We start from the raw sequence: 7600 nt of genomic DNA on the forward strand, positions 1-7600 counted from the left end.
TAAGTTGTCTCCAACGATGACATGTTTGCCCGGTGGTGGCTACAGTAGCTTCTGTATGTGTTTCAAAAGCAAAAGGTGGGCAGTGGACTGAGCCATTGGTTGCAATTCGCAACCTCACCACTAGATGCCGCTAAAATTTACACACTGCACCTTTAACTATACTCTCAGAAGAAAAGGTACAACAAGGTACAAAAGTTGTCACTGGTACCTTTGTACATAAAATGGTACATACTGATACCCATACATCTGTACCGAAATGGTACATATAAGGACCTTTTAAAAGGTATTGCCTCAGTGACAACTTTTGTACCTTTTTCTAAAAGTGTAATCATGTACAAATACAACCTTATTGTAAAGCATTACCAATTTTTAATTTTACGTATATGATTTTTCTAGTTTGTGTGCTACAGTAAGTATATCATATGTGTGTGTCCTAGTGATCCTGAAAACCTCAACAAATTCCTTGTGTGTGTGTACATTTGGAGAATAAAGCTGATTCCACATTACACACAGTTGCTGTTTGAACAAAGTGCTGAAAATCCTCCTTTTCGAAATGTATAACGTTTTAAACTGAAGTAAAGAAACAACCATGCATTAGGAAAATTAATAATTGCTTTATTTATAGACGTAATGCATTTTATACCGTACAAATTGTATATTCTATTCCCTTCCCAAAACCCTAACCCCAACCATCACAGAACAGAAAACTTTCTCCGACTTCACATTTTCAATAAACATCATTCTGTTTGATTTATAAGCTTTTTTCCTCATGGGGACCTCAAAATGTCCCCACGAGGTCACAGATTTACTGGTATTCCTATCTTTATTGGTCCCCACAACGTGATAATTACCAGGTACACACACGCACGCACGCATGCACGCACGCACGCACACACACAATGTAATGTAATGATTGTGATTCCTTACAGATTTAGAACAGCAGCACCACCATGTGGCTATTTTGTATCATAACATTCACAGACATGCTGCAAACCAATAAAGGCATGATTTTGACGTTAAGATACAGAAATATTATTGCATTATGGAGTTCATTTTTTTCTACACATGTATGCTAAAAATTTGCATGCATTTTCTGAATTGTTTTGGCATTTTTTTAATATCAGATGCTCATCTGAACATTCACCCAAGAATAAAGATTAAGGCAAAGACTCAACTAACAATTTATTCCTGTTTCCCACTAGTATTGGTTATTATTATATTCAGTAGTCTGGGCAGAAAACATTCAAACTCTCTGTATACAAATTTAACACAAAATCGTAAAATGTTCAGTGTAATCCTTAATTGTGATAGAGATTTTAAAACGAAGAAGAACGTTCAATATCATTATTTTATTTAAAAAGTTTTTTATGCCAATGGCAAACATGTGGGTACGTTTCAGAAATAACATACGGGTAACATCAATACTGATAGACAGAGAAGATTTCAATTTCCACCATCAGCTGTTAGGAACCTCCACAGATACTTTTTGGGGTAAGGGCTTCCTGGTTAGTTACTTATGGTACAGCAAGCCCAGACCGCAAAAAGAGCCGTAAAGGACATAGAAAAAGAGAGAGAGAGAGAGAGAGAGAGAGAGAGAGAGCAAGAGGCACAGAAGTGCACAGAATTTTTTTTTTTGTGGATCTTCAGTTTATCTGAAATACACAAAGCAGAATTGCAGTCAGCACAGCCGTTTTACTTACTGTAAATTACAGTAGCATTCATCTTTACAATTTTTTAAATCATACACAAGAAAATAATTTGACAAAGTTATTAATTTTACTAATTTGATTCGCAACACAAATAGAAATATTGAACTATGGTCATGGAATCAACTACCACCAATGGGCTTGTTAGTTTAACAGGTATATCCAAAATAATTTCATCTAACTACACTGTAAAAATAATACGCTGGATTTATTTTAAAATATAGTGCATGATTTTTGCATCAACTTTTTAAAGTGTTTTACTTGAAATATTAAGCAATTGCATAAAATGCTCACTAAAAAAAGGATGCAAAAAGGATGCACTATATTTTTAAGTAAATCCAGCCTTTATTTTTTTCAGTGTAGGTTGGTCTGTGTCTTATAGAGCAGAAAAACCTAAAAGTGTGAGAACCAGGCCTTGTAGGTGTTGCTTTTGCTGTGTAATTTAAAGGGGGAACTTTTAATATAACATTAGTAAAAATAGGTTAGTAGTTTGTTTATCAGGAAGATTATTTCATACCAAAATAGGACAAATGTAAAAAATAGAAAGTGAAAATATTTTACTGGATTTTATAAGTCAATATGAAAGTCAGTGCAGATAATATTACAGACAAGGTATCTAACTACAGATGTATATCTACAGTATATTTATACACCACTGTCTATGTGGTCTTATCACAATGTATGAAAAGAGAAGTGATTTATCTGCTGTCATCTTTTCATAGACATGCCATTATGGCAACTTTCTCTTTTTCAAAACAATGAGAAACTGTATAAAAGTCTTTTATGCAGTATAGGCATCACGATTCATTATTTTATGCGTTTTACGAAACCATTATTTCTGCTATCCAGCTTTGAAATGTGTTTCCCATTTGCGAAATTTGTTTCAGTTGTCATAAAATTTGTCTCATTCTAACAATCTGATAACCATCTTTGGATTAACTAACAGAATTTAAGGTGGTCTGAGGAATCCTGTTCCTGGAAATCAACCTGCTAATCAAGCCTTTCACGGCTACTTAAAAATTAGAGGTAGGTGTGCTAAAGCAGGATTGAATCTAAAGTATGCAGGAGACGAAAATGTGTACAATGTGTATGATGTACCGAAAACGTTTCATGTCCATTTAACTTTTAACAAACTGTTGCCATTAAATAACATAAATGAAAAATCTACAGTAAGTTACTGCCAGCTAGTTGCCAGTGAGAAGTGCAAAGACATAACTTTCATCTGAAAATATATGCCATTTTTAAATATCTATGTTAAATATTTATAAATAAAGACGGAACATACTGTTATTTCATTTAAAGTACTGGTGAGTGATTAACTAACAGGTGTGTGTGTCTGTTCTGAATGACTGTTAGATCGATCAGGCCTTAATAGTTATCAAAAACTTTGATCTGTGGATGAGAGATTACAGATAAAGAAAAGCATTCAATGCATTTTTTTTTAACTTTATGACTATAGCATTTTAATATGTATTTAAAATTGAATTGGTATACAGTTGTCATGTTTTATTTAAGATTACCTGTTACAACACTAAAACATGAATGCACTTGTAATAGTATCCATTATGTTAAACACTACACTATAGTTTATGTATGTACACTAGGCCTATAGCGCAGAGACATAGTAATGAATATGAAAATGCAATGATTGTATTAAACTTTCTAAATGCGTGTAATAATAAATAGTGAGATTTGATGTAGAAAATATTACATTTGTTTTATTACGAGTCCATGATTTACCTGATGTAATGATCTTAGTATGTTCACCTATAGTTTAGCAATGCTTGGCATGTCAGCTATTGTGTATGTTGTCTATAAAAATAAAAACAGTGACTATCTAAATTAATTGGCTAGTTAAGTTTCAAGAAATGTAATGCAAATGTCATGTTGTATGTGTGTTTATGGTCGGAGTGTCAGTGAACTATCCGCGGCACTGAACCCGTCGGTAACGCCCTACACAACCAAAGGGGGAAATAATTTACACCCCCTGTAGTCCAACAGCCACATCTGAATGACAGTAATAAAAACTATTACACGCTTTCAACACGTATAAAGCAATTAATCCCATCTGCTCAAATCTGTGCATCATTTTCCAAGCAAATGGTCACGATCCTGAACAAGCTGCTTAAATGTCTCCGTTTGTTGCTTTATCAGGGTCAGATGTTTACTACACTTCATATACTTGCAGTAAAAAGGTGCAAACCATTAGTGTTGTAAAACAGACAGAAAATATTTAGCATGCATTGATTTTCAATATAAGTAAAGACGGAGGCATCGGTGTTGCATGCTAAAATCTTAAACTACTAGGCATCCGAGTTTTTTTTTAATATCAGTATACATACATATGTTTGTATAGGCTACGTGGCTGTGTTCTCATCATTCGCATCACGTGCACTTCCAGTCCAGTTTGAGCAACTAACTCATATTCTGTTATGTATTACAATGAGTTTTCAATAAAGTACCAAACTACTAATTGTCATAAAAGCACAAAACTGTCCCCATTCATCAAACCCCCACAATCGACCTTAATCGTGCCTTATAAGAATTCAAAATGGTGAGATACAGGTACATTTACCTTCACATAGATTGCTTCTGGTTGTTCTATGGAAAACAAAAAACAAATAATGTTTACCAAGCATCTCACTGAAGCTTTGCCATCTGAAAGTAAATCTCGAGCCATGCGCCTCACCAAACATCTCTGAGCTTTCAGGTCGAGAAGATGCCTAACCTTCCTCCCATAGACACCATTGCTCCCCATCACAGTCCAGCAGAAGAGGAAAAAGCACTCGCACACGCGCGCAATCCTCGTGTGCGTGCATTACTACAGATACCGTGACGCGTCCGCTCGCTTTTACGCATTATGATGTCGGCGTTGCTAAATGTATCAAATAAATTCGCAATGTTTCACAAGATGCCGCAAAATGTAACGGAAGCGCTCAATTCCTCCAGTCAGCTATTGACCTGCATTGACGTCATTGCGTCATTAGGTTTCCCCTGGAAACACTGGCGTCCTAAAAATAGCAGCGCATTAATTCAGCGCGCGAGAGGTTGCTGGCGCGCGCGACTATTTGTATCAATCCATAATCCCTTTATGCGAGTTTTTCGGCTTGTATGCGTTTCAAGGGCGCACTGGCCCGCGACTCGTAGCTATTTTAAGCAACGAGACCACAGATGAGCCTCGGTCGGGATTCCGCACCATCAGGGTTTGAGATGGTGCTTAATGAAAGCTCGTGCGACAATTATGACATGCCTTCTTTATAATGCATTCAGTCTGTTTAATGCAATGTAACCTATATACCAGCAGAAATGCGCTTTCATTCATGCATTTGATATAACAAAGATTTTTGTGTTGAACACAGCACCGCCCATGACAACCTGTAATCCTAAATATGTCAAAGTAAGTTGCAAAAATCTAGTACATACACTGAAGCAAAGGGGAGGACGTTTGTTCGTTCATTTGTTTATATTAAACTTTTTGGTTAACGCAAAATTATGCCCTCATTGTTACCAGAACGCAAACAGATCGTTATTGAACTAAAACGTGCTTGACGTCATACATTCTAACTACTGATGAACAATGAACTTCTTTTGCATTTTATGTTTGCATTTGACAGACACTTTTAGGCTATCCAAAGCTATGTGTGTACCTAGGGATCAAACCTATGATCTTTGCATTGCTAAGCCACAGGAACACTAATAAATGCCACCATAATGACTTAAGCAAGCTCATGTTTTGTAACAAATTATAAGGAAAACAAATATTTTCCCATTTAATGTAACCCAGATAGTTGCATTTTTGAACCGAAAGATCTTATCTTACTTAAATTGTGTTGAAGGTCTCTTATAGTACACACATGACTGTCAAAGTGGGAGAGTGAGGATGACAACTTAACTTTTGCTGCCATCTGCTGGCTTTCTAAAGAAACCACATAAAGATATTTTGTACATATGCCATCTGTAGATTGATTTGTTGGTGATTAATAAAGATTGAAAGCATACTATATAAATGGGACAAACTACAAAATCATTACCTCAATGTTTGAGCTGTTTGTGTGGCCATTGCAGAAAGAATCTGCATTAAAGAAGGAGAATAACTCCATTTTACAAATTAAGCAGACTGTATAAAATGTTTTCCTTATTTAATTGTCTATCTTTAGATAGTAAGTCCACATTCTAGAGAAGTGGCACTGGATTAAAATTATAGGCTTTTAAAACATTTTGTGGCCTGCTTTAACTGCAGTCACTGATACTGTGTGAAATATTTACAATCTTGTAACAATGAATTGTAACAATGAATAAAGTCACATTTACATGCTTTCAAATTAGAAATTTGACACTTATTGTGGCCCATAGCAGCCAGACCAGAAAAATACGGTTTGATGAACTATTAAAGGTATTCGAGTGTCCAGATATTGGCAGCATTGCATGCCAGGAATGAACGTGTATTGAATTTAATTCAAAGACTTATTGCCAGCTGTATGGAGACCTGGGCCAAGATTTAACACAGAAGAGAAATGTTTGAGGTCAAAACCAAGTCAAGTAGTAGCAGTGTTTAGATGTGCTTAAACTCATCAAACATGCTTGAAACAGTAAATGTTTAGGCCATGTTTCATATTTATATATGCATAGGAAATGTTTATTCAAACCCTTAATAACTCAATATGATGTTTGTTTTTTTCGCAAGACTATTTAAAGGAAAGGAAATCAATCACAAATTGTTGCACATTATGCATATCAGATGAAAAAGTGACACTTTGAATACTTTTCAAGGGTCTTTGACAAAGATACCAGGTGCGTCATCCATAAATTCATACAAGAAAACAAGGATACATCATGTACTGTCACAGAAACTGGCAGACTACACCTTCTCCTTCACAGTAAATCAGCTACGCTTCAGGCAGAGCTGAGATTTTCTAATATGCTACTTAATCTTTATGATTTATTGCTTCATGTTGTTTGAGGAAAACTGACAGTTTTTTTGTAACATCGATTTTTTGTTACCTCATGTGCTTTGAGAGGAGCTAAATGCCCTCTAATGTCTAATGTCTTTATTAGTAGCGTAAAAAAACAAACAAACATTTTTTAGGTATTACCAATTAAAGTAATTTTTTTTAATTGAAAAAACGTTTTACTTTTTACAGTCTATTAGCTGTTTTAAACTCTCCTTGTTTCTTAAAGAAAAAGTATAACCTAAAATTTCATCAAAGCTTTTCGCCCAAAATGAGAAGTTAAAACACTGTCAAAAAATGGTTCAACTTAAATAGTAAAAAAAGTAAGTTACCTGGTTGCATTAAAATTTTAAGTTAATACAATGATTAAATTGTCATCTCATGGCGATTGTTTGACCTCATCACGATGATCTCATATCACCGCAATGATTGCATATCTTTCTAAAAAACACAAGGGGGAGCTGCAGCATCTGTATAAATGAAACAGTATCAGATGGCGCTCCTTAACTGACAGTGTAGCGCGATACATTGCAAAGTAATACAGTGGAAAAAAAATACTGGCAGTTTTTACCACTGTATAAACTGCCAGGAAAAATATAAATTTCCAAAACAGCAATTCCAAATTTAGAGAAGTGAAAGATGCTATTCTTAAAAGTCCCGTTCTTTCTGTGTGCTCAATATAACATGTTTCACGTGTAAAAAACAAGTTTTTTTCACACAATTTACTTATCTGTATACCGCTGTTTTCACTGTCCTTAAAACAGGCTGATGTCTTCCTTGTTCTATGTTATAGTCATAATCTTCACTATTTATTAGACAATTAACCGTCAGTCCAATTTCATAATTGTGACAGCCCTAGATAAATCAACTTAAAAAATATTAATTGAGACATTATTTTTACAAAATTTTTTTAGTTAACTAATATTTTTAAGTCGAATTAACTTA

At 34.8% G+C, this 7600-nt stretch overlaps 1 long non-coding RNA gene across 1 annotated transcript; it reads right to left on the reverse strand.

Annotated features, from left to right (window-relative positions):
• Positions 1-499: 499 nt before the first annotated feature.
• On the reverse strand, positions 500-7193 carry LOC129418695 (uncharacterized). Its single transcript, XR_008636203.2, has 3 exons — positions 4396-7193; positions 4282-4307; positions 500-1652 (listed from the first exon to the last, which is right to left on the reverse strand). It is a non-coding gene; the product is annotated as an uncharacterized lncRNA (long non-coding RNA).
• Positions 7194-7600: the final 407 nt, after the last annotated feature.

This window comes from Misgurnus anguillicaudatus, chromosome 15 (genome assembly GCF_027580225.2).
Source record: "Misgurnus anguillicaudatus chromosome 15, ASM2758022v2, whole genome shotgun sequence".
In the NCBI taxonomy this organism is placed as follows: Eukaryota; Metazoa; Chordata; class Actinopteri; order Cypriniformes; family Cobitidae; genus Misgurnus; species Misgurnus anguillicaudatus.